Source organism: Otolemur garnettii, unplaced genomic scaffold (assembly GCF_000181295.1).
Source record: "Otolemur garnettii isolate 467f Iridium unplaced genomic scaffold, OtoGar3 scaffold00007, whole genome shotgun sequence".
NCBI classification, from domain to species: domain Eukaryota; kingdom Metazoa; phylum Chordata; class Mammalia; order Primates; family Galagidae; genus Otolemur; species Otolemur garnettii.
This window is the reverse complement of record NW_003852402.1, coordinates 35,035,091-35,047,311: the sequence shown is the minus strand read 5'-3', so window position 1 is coordinate 35,047,311 and position 12,221 is coordinate 35,035,091.

Sequence of the window (12,221 nt, the reverse complement as noted above, 5' to 3'; positions counted from 1 at the left end):
AGAAGTATTTTTTTTTTAAGTTTTAAGATATTTATTCAATTTAAGTTGTAATAACTAGAGAAACATAAGGATTTTTTTATTGTTAAGATGTTTATATTCTATATTTAGTAAGGTTATCCTTGTAGGATGCACTGCAGGTGTGGTCCCACCAGTTACCCTCCCTCCACTCATCCTCCATCCTCCCCCCTTCTTTCCCCATATTCTTGGGCTATAATTGGGTTATAGCTTTCATATGAAAACTATAAATTAGTTTCATAGTAGGGCTGAGTACATCGGATACTTTTTCTTCCATACTTTGCTGAGAAGAATATGTTCCAGCTCCATCCATGTAAACATGAAAGAGGTAAAGTCTCCATCTTTCTTTAAGGCTGCATAATATTCCATGGTGTACATATACCACAATTTATTGATTCATTTGTGGGTAAATGGGCACTTGGACTTCTTCCATGACTTAGCAATTATAAATTGGACTGCAATAAACATTCTGATATAAATATCTTTGTTGTAATGCGATTTTTGGTCTTCTGGATATATGCCTAGTAAAGGAATTGTAGGATCGAATGACAGTTCTATTTTTAGTTCTCTAAGTGATCTCCAAACATCTTTCCAAAAGGAATGTATTAGTTTGCATTATCACCAGCAGTGTAGAAGTGTTCCCTTTTCTCCACATCCACGCCAACATCTCTGGTTTTGGGATTTTGTGATATGGGCTAATCTTGCTGGAGTTAGATGATATCTCTAAGCAGTTTGATTTGCATTTCTCTGATGATTCAGGATGATGAGCATTTTTTCATGGGTCAGTAGGCCGTGTGCCTGTCTTCTTCAGAGAAGTTTCTCTTCAAGTCCCTTGCCCACCCTGAGATGGGATCATTTGTTCTTTTCTTGCTAATATGTTTGCATTCTTTGTGGATTCTAGTTATTAAATCTTTGTCAGAGACATAACCTGCAAATATGTGGGAGAAGTAATTTTTATTATTAATTTTATACATGTTTTCTCTACTTTGTATCTTTATAAATATATGCAGAGTGTATTTTTCACTAAGAATTTATCTACTTCTAGCACTTCAGTAATAAAATCATTGTGAAATGGATTCATCTCTGTAAAACACCTTCATGGGAAATGATTTTACAACATGATGGGGACATAGAGTGGAGGTCTCATTTAGAATGTGAGCTGGCACATTGCATAAATCCAGAGGCCACCATTTACATTGTTGTGTCCTATAAAGGGATCAATATTTCATATCATACCATATATGAATACCTCTCCCAAGCAAACCATGGCCCAGTGCAGTATACAGTTGTGTGTCTCTGCAAAGGAGCATCTGCCAGTTTTTCTTTTTATACTAAATATAGCCATCATGATTAGAAGCATGTGTATGAAGTCAGACTTCTAGGCTTCACGTTTGTATATGTTTATCTACCTTTTTGTAGTTAGTAGACATTTATACAGTGATTGTTATGTGTCAGGCCAGCAGGTCTCCAACTTTTTCAATACTAGGAATCAGGCTCACGGAAGACAATTTTTGCATGGACTATGGCCTGTGGGCCATATGCAGCCCCCTGAGGACATTTATTTGGCCCGTGGGGTATTTTTTCTGCCGCTGCCTGTCCTGCTTAGCAGCTGACTTGTCCCGGGGCCGCAGTCTGACCCTCTACTGGTCTGAAGGACAGTGAACTGGACCCCTGTTTAAAAAGTTTGAGAACCCCTGGACTAGGGAAACAGGCAGTGGCAGGTAGAATGGTTTCGATATGAGTCTGCAAGCAATGGATTCATTGTGATCTCTGTGTAGTAAAACCTCTGTTATTGGTAATCTGTATTTGCAGCTGCCCCCTAGTGCCAGCATTACCACCTTGGCCCTACCTCATATCACTAAGCATTAAATTCTCTTAAAAAGCGCAATACAGATCCCTCACATGAGCAGTTTATAGTAGGATTCCTGCCATTATGAAAATCTGCTGCCGCCAGTGATTTGACTGGAGGTGGAGTGCAGGTGGTGATGCACAGCCATGGGGAGCGGCTGTGAATACAGATGAAGCTTCACTGGCTCACCTGCCACTCACCTCCTGCTGTGCAGCCCAGGTCCTAACAGGGCACAGACTGGTACCAGTTCATGCCTGCAGTTTGGGGACCTCGGTGCCAGGCAATAGTTTAAGAATATTTGCAATATTAATTCATTTGTTCCTTATAACAGCTGAGCCAGTGTTTGAAGCTAGGTGATCTGGCTCAGAGCTGATGTCCTAAACACTTTCTGAGCTCAGAAAGACTAAATGGATAACCACATAGGCACTCAGGACGTGATAGGTGTCAGCATTCCCGACCTGTTGTTCCCACTCCATCACCCTCCCTACAGTCCAGTGTCAGAATGGTGACCTGATTACTCTTTGGCCATTACAAATATTCTTCTATCTTTATATGGTATTGGTCTTTTTATCTTTTTAAAAATAATACTGGCGCTCTCAACATTCAAAGTCCCTGAGAAAGATAATCTTGTCGATTCTACTGATGAATGTCAATCTACATAAGATCGCTTGCTGACTTTTGAGCTAGCCACTGCGTAATCTATATAGCTTGCTAGATTTTTAGTTAGACAATCTATCTCTGGGCCAATGACCTGTGGCTACGGTGACAGTTACAAAGTAACTTTTCTTAAAATAGGAACAAATGTATGATAGACTCTCTTACTATGCTTCAGTATGGGGACACATTATGTGCTCCACATCTAAGTGTGTCCAACTTCCATTTCTTCCTTCTGCACATGCTTGATTCATGGCCCAAGTGTGCTCAGCCGGTAGAGCTGTGATTTCCCTCAACATGTAGTTTCCTTGTCACAGATTGCTGAGTCCTATTTGCAAAAGAACCAGCCTGATATTAGTTTAAATTAGACTCTTGTGTTTGTTTATTATGGGAGTTTGTTTCTATTAACTTAGAATATATACAAAGTAACTTTCAACTGTCGATGATTATTTACAATTTTTATGCATCTGTTGTCTTCCCTGAAGAAATACGCAGATTTACAAATAGGGCCGCATCATCTCTGAGACAAAACTGTAACTGAGCTCTGAGAGTGGGTGATGAATGGTATAGCAAATGGTTCCCAGGCTTTTATTTGGAGGCCTTGATGTGAACCGGAGAAACTAGAAAGGATAAACTCCTTAAGAGAGAGTCTAAGGGAAGATGATTATTATCAACCACAACTCTGTGGGCTGGAAATGAGCCTTACTGAAACAGATTGCAGGCAGAAGCCTAAGATTCCAATTTGTATAAGGGTACCCCGAGGCACAGAAACACAAATTGCATGACTTCAGGACGTGGATAATTGTTGCTGGAATTTCTCTATGTTGGCTCCTCTTTGATCTGGGGGTACAAAGAATGAAATCATGAACCACGTGGAAAAGTGACAGGACAGAGTTTATTGATAGAGAAAGAAATAGATAAGGGAAAGAAAGGCCATAGAGCCCCAGCAGCAGAGTGAGAGGGAGAACCAGAGGAGGAGGCCCCTGTGGGCCTTTTGCCTAGGGGTTCATATACTGGGTCTGGGGAGTTCACATCCATGTCATGTCACAGACATAAAACAGTTAGCAAATGAATGCAGTCCTCTCTCCAGGTGAGGCAGCAGGGTATATGTTTTCCACGCCAGAAGAGACTACTGGTCAGGCTGTTTTTCTCTGACTCTGCCTGAGTCCAGACAATGCGATCTATAAAAGGCATGTTTGGCCAGGCCTGGAAAATGGGGATGGGGGAATTGGGGAGCTGGGGACCCTTGTATCATAACGAAAGATGACACATAACTTAGAAAAAGGTACTCTCCCATGTCTATAGAAGACAGGATGGACTTTACCGAATAAGAATGAAAGAGTACTCTCGTCCGTTTTCTGTTGCATTTCCTTGGAATGTCTGGGGAGACATGAGAGAAAACCCTGAACAGATAATCAGAGCTATTCCAGAAGGCCTGAGTGTAAGGGGAGTGTGGCAATCACCACCTTCAAAGGGGTGATGTGAATACAGGGACTTCTCTGGTATATATGAGGTGCTTGGATGTACGTCAGGAAGGAGTGATGAACGAAGGGAAAATAAACCTTCAGGGAACAAGTGTGATGATGTGAAGGAGCCTTCCAAGGGAAGAGATGAGGGCAGAGATCTAGGACCACAAAGCTGGTGGCAACGTGCAGTTGAAATTTGAGGTTTTATTGTTCATTTGACTTTTTTATTTTTTTTGAGACAGAGTCTCACTATATTGCCCTTGGTAGAGTGCCATAGCATCATGCTCAAGGCAACCTCAAACACTTTAGCTTAAGCGATTCTCTTGCCTCAGCTTCCCAAGTAGCTGGGACTACAGGCACCTGCCACAATACCTGGCTATTTTTCTGACCATTGTCGTTTAGCAGGCCTGGGCTGGATTTGAACCTGCCAGCCCTGGTGTATGTGGCTGGTGTCCTAACCACTCAGCTACGGACACCGAGCCATTTGACCTACTTTCAACTCAAAGGGAGGTTGAACTTGAGAAAATATTAACTATATATTCATTTCACATAGCCTGTTTCTTGATCACACCGGGAAAATCTGCAATGATATAGATACATAGATATAAAAGGGAGCAATTATAATCTTGGAGAAAACATACATGTAAATAATAAAATAAATTCTGGGGCTGAGGGATGTGAGGCAGCTGTTTATTTTCCATTTTTATTATATTTTCAGGGTATATGTAATTTATAAAGATCAAGTCAGTGTAATTGGGATATCCATTACCTTAAATACGTGTCTTTTCTTTATGATATAGACATTCAAATTATTCTCTTCTAGCTATTTTGGAACATATAATATATTGTAAACAACACGTGTGGTGACCCAAAAGTTGCCCCTAAAGTTCCCATACGTGGGGAAAACGGGAAATTTTAGCTGAATGTACCTTTATTTATGAAATATCATTACAAACTTTTAGAAAGAGGTAGCTAACACAGAATATTTTAAAAATATTGTTTATGTGTCTGTTGTGATTTATTCGACATTGACTTGGAGGCTTACCCCAAGAAGGAAACCTTGCTTTGGGGACGGTTGCTGGACAGGGAGAAGTGGATACATTTATGTTACCTGCTTTGGAAAAACGCAGAAAGATAACAATAAAAGCTCAACAACACAAGCATTACAGTAATATCAAATTGGTACCTATAACATAGTAAGATAGTATTATTTAGCAAATAACATATTATTTTATTTTTACCACCTAGCAATGGACTTGGCTGTGTAGGTTTTAGGAAGACAGAATCCCTGGCATTTGTTTCAATAGAACCCTCCACACTGCTGTAAAATATGCTTAACATTTGCAATTTCACACAGAATCATAGTCTCCTAGAACCTTCAAAAATTGGCTGGTTTCTAGAAATAAGACCAAAAAATTGGCTCAAATTATCTGCAATCTCTTTACCTGGCCATTCTAAAAACCACAGACCAGTGGAAGCAGCTCGGGCACATGGGAGGTGGATGCAAAGACATTTTCTCTCGTTATAGAAGGAAAACGCCACTCCGTTTTCTCATTACTGAGTACATTCTTTGTTCCGAATTTTTCAGAATGTAATTCTCTTTGATTCTCTTAGATAATGTAATCTAAAAGAAATGTTTATTAATTAATTGGAGCATTAGGTAGGAAGAGTACAATATTGAATTCTTTGAAAACTCTTTGAAGTTTATTGAAAATCCCACATGCAGTTTGCGCATGTTTGCGCAGTTCAAAAGCTATTTAAACTTCCATTTAATTCCCAAACATTTCTACACTGGGGACATTTTAATTTTTCTATTTAATAGACTTTACAGCTTATATTTGAGCAAAGTTTACTTTAAGGCACCTTAGGCTACCTCTTTAGAGTAGCTTTTTATATGTGTGACTTTAATGTTTAATATGAAAAATGAATACCATGTACAAGTGAAGTGTGTTTGTTTCCTTCAGTGAGTTGCTGTTTTCATGGCAGTTCACTTTGGTTGGCTTGTTGCATGGCAAATATTTAGTTACAATGTAGGCTTTTCCTGACTGCCATTGTTATGGGGGATTCACTTCACCCCTTAAGTGGAGATGGTCCAGGATGCTCTTTCATATTTTTAAAATTCTTAATTTGTATTAAGTATGCAGATAATGTGGGAGTCATGCTTTTTAGAGTGTGTGTGTGTGTTTTTTTTTTTAGACAGAGTCTTATTGTATCACCCTTGGTAGAGTGCCGTGACGTTATACAGCTCACAGCAACCTTCAACTCCTGGGCTTAGGTGATTCTCTTGTCTCAGCCTCCCAAGTAGCTGGGGCTATATGTGCCGCTCTAACGCCTGGCTATTTTTTTTGTTGAAGTTTCCCAGGGCCAGGTTTGAACCTGTCACCCTCGGTGTATGGAGCCCGCACCCCATCCTCTAAGCCACAGGCACTGCCGTAGAGTGATTTTAATGCTACAAATTAATAGACAACGCCTTGATTAAATATTCTTTCATTTAACTGAAAAATCCAGGGCTGTGCTAGCTTCAAACAAAGTTTCACCTGGGGTGTAGCATTAGTACTATATGCCAGGTTTCTCTGTTCATCCCTCTACCTTAGATTCAAATTCATTTTACCATTGGCTTCAAGATGGTGGACTGAACTTGTCAACTTGTTTCTAATAAGTAGAACACAGCAAAAGTGATACAATGTTACTTTTGTGATTCACTTATAAAAATACTGCTCGCTCCTTCCTCCTGGGGTTACATGATTACTTAAGCATGTTCACCAACATTCCATGAAATTTTTATAGTCTTAAAATTCACTATAAATGCCCAATTTAGGTAACATGTCTTAATTAAATCAATCACTGTGTACCTAATGATGGTCTCATCATTACTGACTTGATATCATGGTCTATATCTCTAGTTCCAATGGCAGGATCAACTTTCTTAGAACTTTGTGACTCTATGTGTTGTGATCTTTTGCGGCATTAAAAAAAATCTTGAAACTTAGTATCTTGAAACAACCACAGTTATTATTTCACAGGTTCTCTGGGTGAAGATATGAGCATGTCTTAGCTGGGTGTTCCGTCTCAGGATCTGTCATAAACTGCCGTCAAGGTGTGAGGGCTCTAGTCATCTCCAAGTTCATCTGGAAAGTCTACTTTCAAGTTCATGTCCATGGTTCTTGGCAGAAGTCAGTTCCTCATGAATTGTTGGAGTTAAAAACTCAGATTCTTTCTATCTATTGGCTGAAGGTCTCTCTGTTCCTCCCCAGGTAGGTCTCTGCAGGATAGCAGCTGTTTTTATCAAAGTTGCAAATAAAGATGGAAATATAGGAGAATCCTAGCAAAACAGAATTTATGTTTTTATAAGCGAATCACAGAGGTAACATTGTATCACTTTTGCTGTGTTCTGCTTATTAGGAACAAGTTGACAAGTTCAGTCCACATGCAAAGGAGAGGATTATACAAGGGCACCAAGGTCAAGAGTGCAGAGATCCTTGGGAGCTGTGTCAGCACCTGTCTGCCCCAGTGCCTAAATTCACTTTGGCTGACTGCACTGTAGCTCTGTTACATGTGATTGAGAGATAATTTTGAAGTTATGTCCACTCATAGACTCAGTTTAGGGTTACTGGAGTTAAAATGTCAGCTATGTGATGCCTTTTGCATTAAAACGTTTGTCTCCTTTATCTCAGGCATTATAGTAAATGACTAGAGATCAGATACAGCAGGAGGAAAAGCAGTAATCAAATTCCTGAGGGCATTGGGCTTGGACAATATGTTTTATTTAATTTAGTTGTGTCAGGGTTTTAAATGACTAATTGTAGCTACTTAAAGGCCTCTAAGTGTATCCCATGCAAGTATCTTGGAAATTGGACATGTTTCTGTTAATTATTTTAGGGCATCCTAATTATAGGAAACTAAAGGATTCATGTATGAAAGAAGATAGCCTCGGGTGGTGCCTGTGGCACAGTGAGTAGGGCGCCGGCCCCATATACCAAGGGTGGCGGGTTCAAGCCTGGCCCCAGCCAAACTGAAAAAAACAAACAAAAGATAGAAAGTAGCCTTGACATTGATAGTCATCTGCAACTCTGGCAACATAGGCCAGAGAATGTTTCTTTTCTTATTTATCAATAGTTGAAGTTTAAAGGCTACATCTTGGTTAAAGAAGTGAGGTTATTTGAATCCCCAAAGCTCCCGGCACAGAAAAAAAGGAACTATTTTAATGGTTGTATGAGAGAATAAAAGCATAAAACCGTGTGCAGCTATGACTTGCCTTATTCCCATGCCCTCTGACTTTTCTTTTGTCAGGATTGATTTTAGGTGGGGCTTTCAGGTATGTGAACTACACAAATTGAAAAAAAACAGAAACTCATAGAAGAGTTTAGAATACTCTTTTGGAAGCTTCTTAGGGATCTACCCACTGAAAGTTGTCAGCCCTAATCCTAGCTTACACTCTGATGTCCTCTGTGGCTTTGATAAACCAGATAGTCTGTAAGTAAGATGCGGAAGCACGAACCCTTCTCAGCATGGCTTTTGGGATCTTCTGCGTCAAACATAAGAATGTTAGACTCGAGTTATTATCCCATGCCTTTCATGTGGCACTGAGATTTATAATAGCCTTTTTTTTTTTCCAGTTAAAGTTCTACCTGGATGTGATGCATTTACATTTTTAGACAGATGGAAAATTTTTCACATCTTAATTGCTGTTTTCAGTAGTATTTGCTGAACATTGATTGTGCAAGAAGGGACTGATTTTCCATTTCCTTATATGGACTAACAGTTTCTTGTCATGAAGGAAAAATGTATCTAAGGACATGAAGTTTATTTGGAGCAGTGGGTCTCAGTTTTATCAGAGATTTAGAAATCAGGAGCCGTAGGAGGGATGGTTTTTTAGCAGCTAGTATGATGAAGGAAGGCTTTACAATGGGAGCCACATTTGATGTATGACTTGAAAGACACACAGGACTTTAAATTGTGGAGATGATGGATCAGAACTTTTATTTCAGAGGGAAAAAGTAGGATCAAATATGGATGGGAGAATGTACAAGGAATAGTGCACAGCCCAATAGCTCAGCGTGACTTGGCTTGCTCATAACCTGCATATATTAGAGAACTAAAGTTCGGAGTTTCTGAGCAAGCTTGGATTCAGACGGTAGAGAGCCTCGAAGGCTGCTGGAAGGCGTTTTCACATTATGTTTTGAGATAACCATAGCTATTAGGGGTTCTAAGCGACACAGCTGAAAGAGAAAAGGCAGACTTAGCCAGCTGATGTAACAGTCCAGAAGTCATTTACCACATTAATTATGGTTTTTCTTAAAAGCAACTACTCAATAAATAATTCAATGACTAGCCCCCCAAATAGCTTCCAAATTTAAGCAACTGATATCATTTGAAATTATTTTCTGGTTAAATTTCTAATAGGTCATTTCTACTTTAAATTAGATTACTTTCCTTCTAGAACATGTGCTTTTTTATTTTTTGCAGCTTTTTTCTCTCTTTTTATTAAGTCATATACACATAGATTATGAAAATGTAGATTTCTTTCAAGAGAAAAGATAATTTATTTGTTGTTTCTATGTCTTTCTTGACCCTGATACAGGACTTTTTTCTTTTTCAAATGAGAATTCTTTTCTTGCAGGCCAAAGTAGATTTTCTTTCTTTCTTTCTTTCTTTCTTTTTTAATCAAACAGGCTGTGAATTTATAATCCTATGTTTGTAATATCTTGTCTGTTTCCATGGGAACAGATGCACTACAGCCTATTTAGCACTATGGACTTGATCCAGCTAAAAAATATTTGTAAGAGCCTGAAATGTGAGGCTGTAGAAGGCAACGGGTGTCGTGCCTCTGCCTCTGTCTTGCTGTCTTCATGGAAAGTATCAGCTTTTTTGTGAAAGTCAGAAAAGAATTAAAATGGCACAGAAGGTGACAGCCACGCAGGAGTGGCTTCTCTGTCACCCGATCTAGGTGAATGGTTTGCTCCTAAGGATACTTAGCAGGGTTTGTGTTATAAACTATAACCATGTTTCAAGAAACTTCCAGGTCCTTGTTTCAGAAATGTTAATTTTTAACTACAGTAGAAACAAATACAAAATAATTAATGTGAGGAAGATGTAGTCTTCTCCATTTCCCCCCAAGACTATTGCCTTTATATTATTTTTCATGGTAAAGCAAATAAAAAAATCTGCAGAGAGACAGGGGTACCCCGTAGACCCTGAGTAGCATTCCACAACATAAACAGGTTGGGTGTTTTATTCTATAGAGTATTTACATGTCTGCCAAATGCTGGATCAGACTATAGATTTTTTTTTTTTTTTTTGGAGACAGTCTCACTTATTAACCCTTGGTAGAGTGCCGTGGCATCACAGCTCACAGCAACCTCCAACTCCTTGGGCTTAGGCCATTCTCCTGCCTCAGCCTCCCAAGTAGCTGAGATTATAGGCGCCTGCCACAGCACCTGGCTATTATTTCATTGCAGTTTAGCCGGGGCTGGGTTTGAACCCACCACCCTCAGTATATGGGGCTGGCGCTTTACTCAATGAACCACAGGTGCCACCCCGAGACTATAGATTTTAATATTTTTATATTTATTTGAAATGATTATCCTTAAGAATATCTTGAGTTTAGTAATTATAATCTTTTTTTTTTAAAGGTAAGAAAAGATTGTTTAAAGATGGCTGAAACTTCACTATAAAATGAACAGGTATTTTGTTTTGTTAGTTATTAATCAGAATGGGCGTCTGTAAGTCCCTGTTCCTCATACATTGCCCTTTTTCCCTGGTAGCTATTGATGAGTTGCTCTTAAAGTTTTCAGACTGTTAGGGTCCATTATTTCACACTCCTGCAAGTTTCAGCTTGCTCAGCTTATTGGTGTTGCTGGGAGGGCTTCGTTTGTTTCTGTTCATGTGGATTTTACATTTCTTTATTTTTGTGTATCCAAAACTTTCATTAACGACCCACATATCTTGGATTCTTTGTATCTAGTCAGTCCTGTGATTTATGTACAGTTGTGTTCATCCCCAGATTTTGATGATGGCTCTCAAGGCTTAATCCAGTTTTACTCCTTAATAACCCAGAGATGGGTGCATGGGTAGCTAAGGATAGTAGATTGTGTTGTTTTGGGCAAATATCTACCCACTTCCACCCACATGCAAGGACGCTTCTCATCCCACTTATGTTCACCTGGGCCATTTGTCATTTTGATCAGTGCTAATGGAACATGAGAAATGATGATTTATGATCATTTTAAATATGATCTCTAAATATGATCTTCCTGTCGGCCAGAAAATGGGTTCATCAGTCAAGGTTCAAAAACAGTCACTCCACGCTTTGAAGGAAATGACAGATTTAAGAATTGGAACTTGCACAAATGTGGAAGGATTTGAAGAACTGAAGGTCGAGAGATTTTGAAGGTCAGGGAGAAAAATCATTAGTTCGTCTAAGCAGTCCAGCATATCTGGTCACTGAAAGGGATGCATGTGGGGTGGCCTGTTGCCATGTGTATCCACAATAAAACAATGGTGGTGATTCAGACCACTATTGATCAACATGATAGCATTCGGAAAGGATAATTAAACTCAAAGTAACAAACTGCAAAAATAAACCAGAGCTCATGTTAGCATCTGTCCACTGTGGTATCACGCCTTGACGACCTCAGAGTAAAGCCCCCTGCTTTGCTTCCGCCCAGCCCTCTTTCCGCAACTCTAACATAGAGCCTCAGAGGCAAGGCCACTGATCTAGGAAGGAGTTCCCAGCTTAACACTGATGTAGAACGGACATGTGCCACATTGGGACTTCTACTACCAACTGGATCAGAAAGAAAAAAACACATGGAGTGGAACCGCAGCTGGAGCAGAGCCTCAGCCAGCCAGTAGCTCTTATGTAACATGAACAAGGAGTAAATATTTATAGTCAGCCACCGCAAGGTTGAGGTTGTTTGCTGTTGCAACAGGCTTGACTAGAGTGAAATTGATACTGAAAGTGAGGGGCTGCCCAACCAAAAGGCAAAACTATGGATGTGAACACTTTCTTTTGTTGTTAAATAGCAAGGAAATAGGACTCTGGAGAGAGCGTGACTGACTGGTTTTTATTGCTCAAGACATTTTGAGAAATGTCACTATTGATAACTTGGACGACAGGTAAATGACATAAGGAATTGAAATGAAAACATTTTGCGTGAAAACATGTTGAAAAAAGAATGTTACTGGTGGGAGATAGATGTTAGAGCTGCATTTAGTGAGGTTCTATGAAAAAGATG